Here is a 14,163-nt window from a genome sequence, read left to right as displayed (position 1 = left end):
GTTGACCTTCGTCACGTTCATATACGGCCTGGTATCATGGTGCCTCATCAAGGAGTTCCGGAGCTTCAGAAACCACGTCCTCCTCAGCGCAGTCCTGGCATCTCTTCTCCGGTTTTTGGCAATACATCTTCAGCCTTTTGCAATGGTCTACATGCAGGAGTATATGGACATGTTTGGTGTTGTCATCAGTCATGCAGCGATACTATTCTTCGCTTTAGCATTCCATTGCTGGATTGCTGTGTTCTGCTACATATTATACGTTGATTACGTCAAAGTTTTCCATCTTGATTTCAACGGGAAGTATCTTATAACAAATTTATTTGCGTGGTGTATATCGTTAGTGGAAATTTCTGGATTTGTAATAACTTATCTTCTTCTAGGTTCAGATGGATTTTTCAAACTGTCTGTTTTATATGTTTTTTTGATACCAACTCTGGTAGGTATAGTTAATTATTTAGCGGCGGTATATTCTGTGTTTTTTGGTAGAAAAACTGAGGTGTGGACGTCTGGAAAGAAGTGGGGTCACTTCGGTTTATCCACACTAATATTCTTAGTCAGTAATTTATTTGTATTAGTCCATTTATGTAAAGAAATTACTTTGGGTGAGTCTCTTATATATTTTGTGGTTGGAGTCGTCGTAGAATTCTTGATAGCGTTATTGGTATTGATATATTTTATTTGTGTAAAGAGTAACAGAACTTTGTGGAGGGAGTACCTGAATAAGAGTCCGGTAGAGAGCCCGAGAGCAATTTGAACAATCAACTGGATTGTTCAAATTGTATTGATTAATGGTGACACTATAATAAGTGTGTTTTATAGCAAATAAGAGATTGTTATAATGATCATAATAAAGTCAATCCATAATTCTGATTTGGTTTTCATTAACGTGGGTATAAACCAGAACAAGTCAATACATATAATAAGACTGTAAAAATCGAATGTCTGTACATTAAATACTTTTCGAAAAACCGATAGGAGACAACTAAAGAAGAAACCAAAAAAACATTTTTTGGAATGTTTGTCTGTCTGTCTGTCTTTCTGTCTGGCCCATTATAACTTCGAAACTACTCAACGGATTTAAACGCGGCTTTCACAGTTGGATTATATATAATTAGGAGCATTGTCTAAACTTTGTTTGTGTTTCATCAAATTCGGTTAAAGGAAAACATGGGATTGATGCTCAAATCTTATCCGCGTGAGAAGAGGCTTTTGGTCAGCAGCGGCCACTTATAGGCTATTGATATGTGTTGATGTGGTTTTACAACATAATAAACATTATCGTTATTGTGTTATTTCTTTACATAAACGGCTTGCTTTTGATTCATTGTATTTAGTATTTTATTGAAAATTATTATGTTATCTAGACAAATAGAAGCAGACAAATCATGGTGTAAAACAGCAGTGCGGATTTAAAGTAAAGGAGAAATAAATAATTCTGAGAAGCCATTCATTCATATTATAAACAAAACTGATAAAATTACAAGTTATCATTTTTGTTTTGATTAAATAATGAATGAATAATTAGCTACAAGATGCGCCCGAGGCTTCACTCGCGCAAAATCACCACATAGTATAAAACAAAGTTTATAGGCTTAAATCTTTAAAACTACAAAACGGATTTTGATGCGGTTTTTTTAATAAAAAGAGTGATTCAAGAGGAAGGTTTATGTGTGTTTTTTATTTATTTCTAGTATTGTGACCTATCAAATGTTTACCACCTAAGCCCACATTGTGGAATGCAATAAAGAATTGAGTATTGAGGAGATGTATAATACATGAATAATATATCACCATTGCATCTATGCGAACCTAGGGTGGGTCGCTAGTACAATATAAATACCTCACTTTCTATCTAAATTACTTACTACATAAAGACATCATTACAGTCTTCTGTTTCATCATCCAATGGCTTCTCTCGTCACGTCCGTTATTCCTCCTAAATTTGTTACAACTCCTATAAGCCAGGATCTACAGTAGATACAACCATGACTACACCGGAACACTAAAAAACAGCGCGTCCCAAGGACTATCTTAGATGTTATCCTGTAACAAAATAAATTAAAAGATATTATTAGAGGAGAAGAAAAAAGTTAAAATACCTAGGCGGAAAGAATCGGATGGCTTTTGGCCGCCATTTCGCCTGGTGGTAAGCGATGATATGGCAGACCATGTAGCACGCCTTTGAAACCTATAAACCTTCAAGAAAAGAGCGTACTTACTCCTTTTTAAAAGGCCGGCAACGCACCTGTAACTCCTCTGGTGTTGCAGGTGTCCATGGGCGGCGCTGATCGCTTACAATCAGGTGACACGTCTGCTCGTTTGCCACCTATTCCATAAAAAAAATATGAGCAAAATGTTCACTCTGGAATTGAAGACACCCAAGTTGCTCCATATCTTACGTCTTAATATCAACAATATGATAATATGTATCAAAAATAAAACCGAATAAACAATGCCTACACTCGCATTGGGTAAACACTCATACAAATTCGATTAATTAAATCTATCTCGCAGTTTTAGGCAATACAGGTACGTATTTAGACTTCTAGACATAGGAACAGACATAAGACATAAATTGCACATGTTATATTCTAGGAACCGTATCATTCCTAGAACACTTTATGTACATATACGAATTTATTACATATGTATTTGAATAGATGTATACAGATATCACAACATCGTCCCGACTGAGATCATTTGTGTTAATTGATCAGAACATTCAGACGTGTTTGATAATAATTATTCTACATCACAGTCGAATTTAAAGTACGAGAAGTATAAAATAAAATGGAGATGAAGATTGTTGAAGAAGATCCAACCATGTCGACAATGGATATTTGTATGTATATTTTAAAAATAACGCTGTGGGTCGGAACTGTATCATCAGTGATTACGTTCATCTACGGAGTGGTGTCATGGTGTCTCATCAAGAAGTTCAGGAACTTTAGAAACTATGTGCTTCTCGGGCCTATCTTGGCGATCACGATGTGCTGTTTGGCTGCACATGTACAAGTCTTCATACTTGCCTCGAAGCCACACCTTGCAGAAACTATTATCTTTACCGCCATATACGCCTTCCTTTTATACTTCGCCTTAGTCTTCTATTGTTTTTTGATTGTGCTTTGTTACATCTTCTATGTTGATTACGTTAAAGTTTTACATTTGAAAATCAATAACAAATATCTTATTTGTAGCCTATTTGTCTGGTGTTTCCCGTTCGTTGAAATTTTTGTATTTTTCCTAACACGTTTTTTGACAAATACTTATCTGTTTCCCCAATTGTTTTTAAGTTTTGATGTTTTATATATCTGGGTTTTACCGTTGTTATTGAGTGTGATTTGTTATTTCCTAGTTGTGTATTCTGTATTCTGTGGTCACAAATCAGAGTCGTGGACATCAATTAAAAGATTGGGCCACTTTGGTATAGCCACGTTTATATTTGCATTCAGTAATTTCTCTATAATAGTACATTTATCTAGAGTGTTGGATAGAGATGATTTTATACTTTTAATGGTTGGACAAATACAGCATTACATGGTAGCTTTATTTATATGTATTTATTTAATAGTTGTGAGGAGGAATAGAATGTTGTGGGGGGAGTTTCTGAATAAGAAACCGATACAGACCTCAACAGATATGAGTTGATTGTTTACTATTTTAGGACTGATATGTATTGTAATATTTAATATGTATACCAAATTTATATTATACGATTAATATATTTTACTCTTTGATGTTTATTTTTTATTCTCCATACCTTATTTTCGCAGACTTTCTCTTTAAACCCAAAGATTGACTTGTAGAGAATGTCATATGGCATAAAAATCGCCTTATGTACCACTTCACTATTTAATTGTATTGTGGATATTAAAAATTTAGTAAATAAATAAATAAAATACATGTTTTTATGGTATAAGCACGTAAACGAGCAGACGGATTACCTGATGATAAGCAATCGCCGCCGCCCATGGACACTTGAAACACCAGAGGTGATGCGAGTCCGTTGCCGGCCTTTTGGGGGTAAGGAATTTAAGGGTTGTTGGGGAATCGGGGATTGGGAAGATTGGGAAGGAGGGTAATTGGGCCTTCAGTAACCTCACTCACACAACGAAACACAACGCAAGCGTTGTTTCACGTCGGTTTTCTGTGAGGCAGTAGTAACACTCCGGTCGAGCCGGCCCAGCAGTGCATGCGTTGATGAACATTAAATTGATTTTTCCCCTTTTTTATTCTTAGTCTTAAATATCAATGTCGCAATAATAAGAACCTAAGTTTGTCAGAAGGTCACCACGGCTGATAAAACATAATTATTATGTATTTTAATGTATAAATACGTAGATAAGTAGTGGGAGGAACCCGTGACTAACAATTTTAACGCGAACTTATACTTGTTAATTAACATAACATAATAATACATTATAACACGACGCTGCTTAATATCCAAAGGCGTAGGCAGAAGTTTAAGGATCCTTAGGTACTGTTGGGGTTTGGATCCACGGGTGTGTAGAGTGGGCAATCTTGGTTGCTCATCTAACGGCTTACTTTTTACCGACTTCACAAAAAGGAGGAGGTACTAGGTTCGGCTGTTTGTATGTTTTTTTTTTTTGTATGTTTATTCATCGAATACTCCGTCAATTGTCGACGGATTTTCAACATTCTTATTTGGTTCAAAAGTAGATAAGCTGAGTGGTGCCATTGTCACCCGTTAGGATCTGAACAATCTTAGAGAAATCGAGGAACTTCAACTTATAGGGAACTATATAGTAATATATTACTAGAATAATACATACATAATATCAAACTCAAACTTTCATCCCCATTAAGATGATACATAATTAGGAGCATTTGAAGAGGTGGAATTGATGAAGAAGACCAGAAATGGCCAATGGAACTACATATAAAGTTAATTAAGTGACTGTGACAATACAAATAAATAAAGTAGTTATTGAGAGAATTTTAACCGACTTTTTTAGTTGCGATACTCAGTATCGCAAACGTCATCAGTATCGTGTGAAATAAAATACTTTTTACAAAAAAATAAACCGACTTCACTAAAAAAGTTAAAAATAACTGTGTAACAAACAAATAATACCGAGAAACACCGACTTCCGAAATTAAAGTAATTTTTAACTTTTTTAGTGAAGTCGGTTTATTTTTTTGTAATTACCAGCTGTATTATGAATCTCACTTAAGAGGGTAGTAAGCCAATAGGCATATACACTGCATGCTATTAAAAAGTTAAGAATTTAAGAAAAAAAAATTGTAATGATTTTTTTCGACCTACAGCAATAGTACAGTACAGATACCTACTATTAATTATGATGAGTTTCTTAGAAGGTGGATTTAGATAGAAGGGAACAAAAAACAATATACATTGGGCCAACTTTAATCTAAGTGTTTATAGGAAAGTCGCACATGGCATCGCACACTCGCGACTGCTGGAACCTCGATGGAGTTATAGAATAAGTATTTTATATTCTATAAGTAATTATTAAAATAAATAAAAAAATCTTGCCTACAAAATAGCACTCAGCCATTCAGTCTATTAGACGTAAAGGTGATACAAACCTTGTGGTATTGGGTCAAAAAAATACAAGAAAAATAATAGAAATAATTTATTTATTTATTTACATAATTATAAAAACTTTATGCACGTAAAGAACATTGTGAAACCATATTGATAAGATTTATTGTAAAAAGAAAAACAATTTGTATGACAAGGGCACGGACCAAGAGTACGTGGAGAACAAATATAAATAAACATATAAAAAAGAACAATGTGAAAGGACATAATGCCGTAGGTATTTTCTACCAGACTGACCATTGGCTGATGCAGAGAAGAGCTACCAGCGGGCGCAAGGAGCATTATGCAATGTATACTTACAACAAAAACAAATGATTGTGAACTTTATTTAACCATCTTATGATATCTCTGCAGATGGACACACAACTCTTTTATGTATATTTATAATAACTTTCGTAAGACATACTACTTAAACTAAAAAAAGTCACGGTTTACTTGCGTATATTAGTGGAGAAAAGGTCTATTAGTCTCGAGTCACAGAGGGACTCTTCATCATGAGCAGCGTGCGTCATAACATATTTGAGTACTCGTAATCCGTGTTTTTTTAGTTAATGTCTTACATGTGTTTTAATGGCATTATTTAATTAAGTGCATAGATACAGCTTAAACAAATCACATCAAATCTAGCGAGTTCTGTGCCGATCTCTTAATCACAAACTCCCCCCACAAAATCCTATTACTCTTCACAAACACAATATAAATACATACGAATACAGACAGTAAATATTCTTCCATTTCTCCCACCATATATAGTACAAAAAGATCCGCCCTGCTTGCTTTAAACAAATTCGTTATCACATACAAACTACCGACTAAAAATATTAATGTGGATACAGCAAAACGACCCCATTTCTTCTTTGATGTCCACAACTCGCTTTTCCTACCACGAAACACAGAATATACAACTATTAAATAATTAATCAAACTTATAATTAAAGGTGTCAACATGAAACACAAGATAGTTATAGTTAAAAACAAATCGGGATTAACAACAGACTTAATCAAAAAGAATGCTACCGTTTCCAATAATGGTAAACACCACCCAAACAAATTACTTTTGAGATACTTCTTACTGAAATCTAGATCGAATACTTTAACATAATCAACGTAATATATGTAAGTTAATACTATTAACCAACAATTGAATGCTAGTGAAAAGAATAACAGGAGTCCGTAAATTAAATCGAAGGCTATTGCTTCTTGAATGTGTTCAGCTAAGGCAAATGCGAAGATCTGTGTGTGTAACGCTAGGAAACGCAGCATAGATGCTGAGATCACACTGGAGAGTACATAGTTTCTCAAGTTCCTGAACTTCTTGATGAGACACCATGATATCACGGCGTAGATGAACGCGATAACTGATGTCACAGTAGCACTCCAAACGATCGTCTGTGATATTATTCTGGATATTGGCACTGTGGACATTGTTTCTTCTTTACTGCCCGCTTTATACACAACTCGTTCAGCTTTAGCTAATTTACGTACTATTAAAAGATACCGGCCGTATTAAGAATATCTTCTTTGGTAAGTCGATTAAAAACACGTCTCAACTCACTGATTAATTAGCACAAATAAATTCAGTGCAAACAATATTTTGGAATTATATAAATATGTAAGTAAATTGGTAATACAGTTATGTGCTAAACTAAAACAATAATGATAACTTACATGATAAGCTTCGGTTATATATTCTCTATGTATGTGTTCTAAGAATTATTAACTATAGTTTACTTACTGCTTTGTCCGTGACCAATCTATAAAAATAATTCGGGTTTTCCTTCCTGACGATATAACTCCAGAACGCACGAACCGATTTCCATCGCATTCGTTGGAAAGGTCTCGGGCTCCGCGAGGTTTATAGCAAAGAAAATTCAGGAAAAATTTCAGAAAAGCAGAAAAACTACAGTAATATTATCTATAAATATTACCGTGGCCTAGCGGGTTACCGGCGCTCCGGCTCAAAAAGCAGGAGTAGGAACAGACTACTTTTAGTCAGTAAGAGTCTGACACTCACTCTCGCCGCGCCCACGGCGGGAGAAGTCATTGGATTATTTTCCCCCATCAAAAAAGTGTGAAGCCAACGTATTTCAAAAACATTTAAGTCTCATATGTTCCATGCCCTGCTTTTAAAAAAACAACGAACAAACTCTTTAGGTTTCTAATTAGGTATCTAAATATATATTATCGCTAAGAGTCCGCCTATATCATGACTACGTAAAGAGGTTAAAATGTCAATTGCTTTGTTAACACAGGTTGTCCCTGAAGTCAATGTCTAAGTGGTACCAGGTCATCAGTGCGGTTCCAACTGTTATCAGAAAAATATAAAAAAAATCTAAGTCCAACAGTTTTTAAATTACAGTGACTTTTGTTACGAAACGGTTCGAATCCACGTTCCTAAGCCGTGCAGCCAGGGCATGGAACAACCACCATAGATGGGGCCCAGTAGGGCTGATGCCTGATCCGGAGCTGCGGACTACCTAATGGGTATACCGGGGCTTCGATTAGAAAAGCAGGAGTAGGAACGGGGTGGTTTTTAGTCAGTAAGAATCTGACACTCCCTCTCACCTCGTCCAGGACGAGGGACGTCATTGGATCATTTTCTCCCAAACAACAATCTGCACAATCTGCATCTAAATAGAAGATTTACCTGAGAAATACAACCCGAGTCTTTTCAATGTCAGAGTGAATAGGTACTTTCTAAATCTCCATCTTCAGCCACATCTTCGCTTCGCCGTCCTGGCAGTAAGCGGGTTGGTAGCCAAACGCAGACTTATCAATGTGAAATAAAATCCACGATAAACTACACCCCATGCCAGTCTTTTGACTCTTGTTGTTACAAATCTTTATTTTTTCGTTTGTATTTTTGCTTACGTTATCTTCAATAGTGCTTCAGTAATATGGAATAATAAATTTTGAGCCAACTGCTTTGGTTTCAAAAAAATATGTAATTTTTAGACGTACGAACGAAATAAGTAGAAAATCATCCAATGACTTCTCTCACCTTAGGCGAGGCGAAAAAGAGTGTCAGACTATTGAGTTACTGACTAAAAACCACCCCGTTCCTACTCCTGCTTTTCAAGCCGGAGCCCCGATAACCCCGCTAGGTAGGTAATTCTGCGGACTACCTAACTAGCCTAGCCTAGCCTAGATCCTCCGAACCTTCTGCGAACCTCCGGATCGCAATGTTGTGTTACAAAAATGTTACCTTTCTGTTCCCAATTTGTTGTCTTTTAGCTGTGAGTCCTCCACGTAACTTAAATAAAAAATAATTATCCACATCAGTTATCCAATAAAAAAACAAGTCTCATTATGCGAAACCACTCATCACGTTAAATACCATGGTAGGGGGGAGTCACCGGTGACCGATGTTAGCGGAGGTTTTACTCTTAACAGTTTTCTATTGGCAGTCAAAGGCTTAAGTCGAATAGCCTACTAAATGTGATTAGTACACCGCAAGACACGCGTGGAGGCTGTTGTGTTACATGCTACGGCTGTGTTCCGCGCGTGCGACGGCAATATGGCGGACAATGAGACAGAGGAAAACACAGAAAAGTTCACTTATATCGTTGGGGAAACAGCAATGGATATCATTTGTGGAATGTTATTCATATTGTCCTTGATCGCGTTCTTCTACGGCGTTACCTCGTGGTGCCTCATCAAGAAGTTCCGACACTTCAGGAACTATGTGATGCTCAGTGCTATCACTGTGAACACCTTACGCTTGTCCTGTTACTTAATCTTCAGACTAGCGTTCACTCACTTCCCCCTCCCTGTCGAAGTGTACATATTTATATTCGCAGATTTTGTGTATTTCTCTCTATCCTTCCATTGCTGGTTATTAGTGTTGTGCTACATATTTTACGTTGATTTCGTCAAAGTTTTCCGTCTCGACATTCACAGGAGATATCTCAAAAGTAGCCTCTTTGCTTGGGGTATTCCGTTCGTTACAACGTTTCTATACTTCCTCATTAAAAGCCTACTTAATCCTGATAACTACTTAGCGTTATTACGTATTGAAATTATTGAGTTCTTGTTTTTAATACCTGTTTCTATGAGTTTGGTAATTTATGTGACTGTTGTATACTACCTTTTCAATGAAGGAGATTCTGGCTCCTGGACCTCGAGGAAGAAATGGGGTCGGCTCTATGTATCAACGTTAATATTTATACTGAGTAACTTAATAGTGTTAGCTGCTATAATAGATATATTGAGTGTGAGAATTTTGATAGTTGATGTGATCGGGGAAATAGGGGAATATTTAAATACTATTGTGATAAGTATTTATATAATCATTGTGAAGAGTAATAGAACGCTTTGGAGAGAATATGTGAAGGCGAAATAGACTTCGCGTATTATAAACGTGGCAATGCGGCCAGTCTTCTGGGAACGTTCCCCAGTGACAGCGATGCGGACGAGTACTTCGACGCCTAACGAGATTTTTTTGTTCTTTATTTTAGTTTTAAGTTAGTTTTTATTCCTTTTTAGATATTTTTAAGTTGTAAATAAAGTGTAATCATGTTATAAATTGATTAATCTTGTTGAACTACAAACGGATTCTCTTAAAGTACGGTTAAATGTTACAAACCGGTTTTGTTAGAATGAATAAATATTTGTTATTATAAAAAAACCTGCTGTGGCTTTTTCTAAGCAACTATACCCCGCATTTTGATTTCCTTGTGTGTCATGGGTGCGTTTAACATAAATAACGACCTTAACACTTTAAACGCCACCCGTGCGTACGGCGCGTCGCGTTAAGGTCTCAGCACACATATGGGATCGGAAAGGGATCGTAACCGTAACACCTTTCGCCTCGCTGTCAACCAGGCGTCAACCTACCGTATGCACGTAACGAAAGCGTATCAGCAGCGCCTGTACGTCAACTCGGCTACGGCTAGGCGACACCGACTAGACTAACACGATAGTTAGTCGGTACGGCGAGACGTAAGCGCGGGGACGGAGAAACGTAAGCGCGGGGACGATGAGCCGTAAGCGCGGGAATTCAAGTTCGGAGCCTGTTCCGAGGCGAGGCGATTACGTTATTATTCCGATTAGTTTGCGTTGCAGTAGGGAGTTTAATACAAACCATTCTGAACGGCTCGAGGCGATACGGTGACGATCCCTTTCCGATCCCATATGTGTGCTGAGACCCTTACGCGTGCGCCTCAAAGTGCCAGACTACCACAGATGGGGCCTAGAAGGGCTGATGCCCGATTAGGAGCTGCGGACAACGTAAAAGGTTACCGGGGCTCCGGCTCAAAGCAGGAGAAGGAACGGGGTGGTTTTTAGTCAGTAAGAGTCTGACACTCCCTTCCGCCTCACCCAAGGCGGGAGATGTGATTGGACGATTTTCACCCCTAAAAAAAAACACTTTAAACGCAGCTGGAGTCACCGGTGACCGACATTAGTGGAGGATTTACCATCAACAGTTACCATTGGCAGTAAATGACTTGAGGGTGCATTTTCACCAGAAATGTGCTATGCTACGTTGCGTTGCTGTTCCGCTAATTATAGGTAGGTATTCATTGGTACACATAGCTTAGCACTTGTTGACACGGTCTCAGCTAAGCTGTTTTTTATATGGAAAGATGCGTGATACGGATGGCTTCCCTTCTATCGATACATCGCATACTCGATCTAAATTTTCCTCGCACAGCTACATAGCTTATCAGTGGAAACGGTCACATAATTTCACAGCTTAACTTTTATATCGCAGCATGGCTACATAGCACATCTCTGGTGGAAAAGCAAACTAAACCCGAACTTTCTGAACAAACTATTTCGAAGTCCTTCCAAATTAAATAATTGTGTATCTTTGAGAGCTCTTCATTAAAAACCTCTTAAATAATAGCTCAGAATTTCTCATTCAGTTTCATAGTAAGTATCTAGAAAATTCATTAATTAAGTGCCGAAATAATCCTAAAACTTTAAGGTCTAAGGTTTAATAGCTATTTTCTAAACGTCTGTATAGTTTTGAGTACTTTTCGAAAATGCTGTTGTACGAAACTTTACATTAAACGTAAACCGCTGTCCGTAATTTAATTTGTTAAACTAGGTTATGTAATTAATTAATTCTTGTACCCCTAGAACTAGTACTAGAAGTGTAAAGTAATAGTTTTATAACACTTTCAAAACTTGCGGTTATTTTAACGCCTAGAAACAAAGAGTCCAACATAAGTGAGTCATCAATGACATTGCTATACGTTTCTTGGCAGGCGCAAATTGAAATCCAAAAGAGATAATTATAGTCATCAGTATAACGTTCAACTGGTCATCAGTAGCCAATTATTAATACCTATAGTATTCAATAACTGTAAGATTCTAATAAACGACACTCTAATATTAATTATAAAATCTTTTTCAAGACCACTTCAACAAAGTTACTTACTTAAATGTAAATAACAACTGAAATATTTTTCTCTAAGGTACCTATAACAACAATGCAACCAGACATCACAACACATAGCAAAAGTTAACCAAATTTCCATAAAAAGCAACCCTCAGCCAATTAGGAAAGAGGAAAATATACAAAAAAAAATGGCGACAAAGTGAAATTAAATTTGGTCGCTCGCTAGAAAATTAAATCAACTGGTTGGCTGTACACTGCATTTTTCTATAGTCCTAATTTTACGTACGTTGCACGAATTTTAATTAAACGTTGAGTGTTTCGTACTGTTTCCCTTGATATACAGGTACCTTCAATTTGAGTGTGGGAGAGCCATGCTTCGGCACGAACGGGTCGGCTCGACCGGAGATGTGTCGCAGAAAACCGACGTGAAACAACGCTTGCGTTGGGTTTCGTTGTGTGGGTGAAGTTACCAGAGGCTTAATAACCCCCCCCCCTTTCCAATCCCCGAATCCTTAAATTCCTATCTCCCAAAAGGCTCTCTGGTGTTTCGGGTGTCTATGGGCGGCGGCGATTGCTTGCTAATCTTTTATTGTCTTGAACTAAACTTACCTATGTTCCTACGATGAAAACCCATAAAACAAGTTTTAAACTGACGAAAACTATTATATATTGTTGGAATAATAAAATTTAAGTATTATATATGTCAGAAGCACACTCAATAAATTTCATAAAACAAAATAAGATCATGAAATACTTTTCACTCTTATAAGTGTCCAGCTTGCCACAGATAATTGCCATAAATAATAATCATCTGCGAAAGTGTCAACCACCCCAAAACATTCAAAATCAATACACAATTTAAACAATAATAACTTCCAGCCGAGCCGTCAAAAACTCTAGAAAAAAAAGAAAAAGTCGCGACGGCCGACGCGTATTCTGTGCCGACGCGCCGCCCCGTCGGAAAAGTTAGTTCGCTAAATACAAATTTATTCAAAACGCTTTGCGTGGCTTTGCTCCGAGTCGGAACGCAGGAGTTAGTAAAAAATTCAGATCTGCCCACAGTCCCGCCGTCCCGCGACTACACAGCCTGCCGCATTCCAATTAGACACATTTTTAAACTTCCACCTTTCGATAAAACTTGACATACCTAGGTATAGGTTCCTATTAGGTTACCGTCTGCAGTCTGAATTGATTTTCGTTTTGCTATTAATTATTTTTAAGTCAATTATTAAGTACCTTTTAGTCGCTTTATTGAGGGTCTATGTTATGTCTATTTTCAACTATACTTTTCTTTATTGCGAATCAGTTCACCGATTTTTGTTGAAAATGAAGTTTTCCATTGATGAGAAATTCTTGACATTACTAAATGATTAAATGAATTATTAGAATAATCTATCCAATTAATAAAACTGCTTTACAAAAAAAAAAAAAAAATCTGCAACAGGGATTTTGTTAATGGTTTTTGTTACTACTCATATTAGACGTTCACGCTGCATGCTTATTTATTTTTGATTCACTCTGGTTATTGAGATAAACGGAACTAAGAAATAATTGAAAATTTTAAACATTATGGTTCATTGATTTGTTTTCACTTACGTTTGTTATCTTTTCACGGATTTATTTGCAACAACTTACTTTATAACTATCAGACCCTAAAGTTATCAGTTATAAATTGGTTGTTTTGTGTTATAGTGAATTTTTCGTTTCAAAAACATTCCACGTAAACCTTGTTTAAACGATCCTAACAGTTTTTGCTTTATTTGTGGCAAGTTTAGTTTACAAAAGCAAAAAAAAAATTTTTTTTTTTTAGTTTAAAAATAAGTTTTTCATGATCTTAATTTATTTTTCTAGTTAAAGGTACCCCAAACTATTATTTTTTGTGTATTTTTGTAAAGATAAACAACAAAAATAGAATTTAAATACATCTTTTGGCTCATTTATTGAAGCATTTTATGGAAAATGTTAGAAGCATTTATCTCAAAAACTGGAGTCAATTTGAACATTCTGGTATTTTTCCCGTTATCAGCACACTCGTCTTATACAAAATCGACTTCAAGTATGCCTTCCGCAAAATGACTGTATAGCAGTGTAATTTGTAAGGTATTTTTTTCCTAAGTTAACGCCAAAGCCTTCGTTTTACAACGTAATTCGTACATAAATATATAGATGTCGCTTTACCACAAATGTTCGCTGTTTTCATTACAGTATCGAGGATAAGTTTTAACAACAA

At 36.4% G+C, this 14,163-nt stretch overlaps 1 long non-coding RNA gene across 1 annotated transcript; it reads left to right on the top strand.

Annotated features, from left to right (window-relative positions):
• The first annotated feature begins 2,232 nt into the window (after nucleotides 1–2,232).
• LOC126911617 (uncharacterized) lies at nucleotides 2,233–3,737 on the top strand. The gene is made up of 2 exons (XR_007706137.1): nucleotides 2,233–2,529; nucleotides 2,671–3,737. It is a non-coding gene; the product is annotated as an uncharacterized LOC126911617 (long non-coding RNA).
• The last annotated feature ends 10,426 nt before the right edge of the window (nucleotides 3,738–14,163 follow it).

This window comes from Spodoptera frugiperda, chromosome 16 (assembly GCF_023101765.2).
Source record: "Spodoptera frugiperda isolate SF20-4 chromosome 16, AGI-APGP_CSIRO_Sfru_2.0, whole genome shotgun sequence".
In the NCBI taxonomy this organism is placed as follows: Eukaryota; Metazoa; Arthropoda; class Insecta; order Lepidoptera; family Noctuidae; genus Spodoptera; species Spodoptera frugiperda.
Note: the sequence above shows the minus strand (reverse complement) of the source record. Positions and strands in the feature narration are given on the sequence as shown.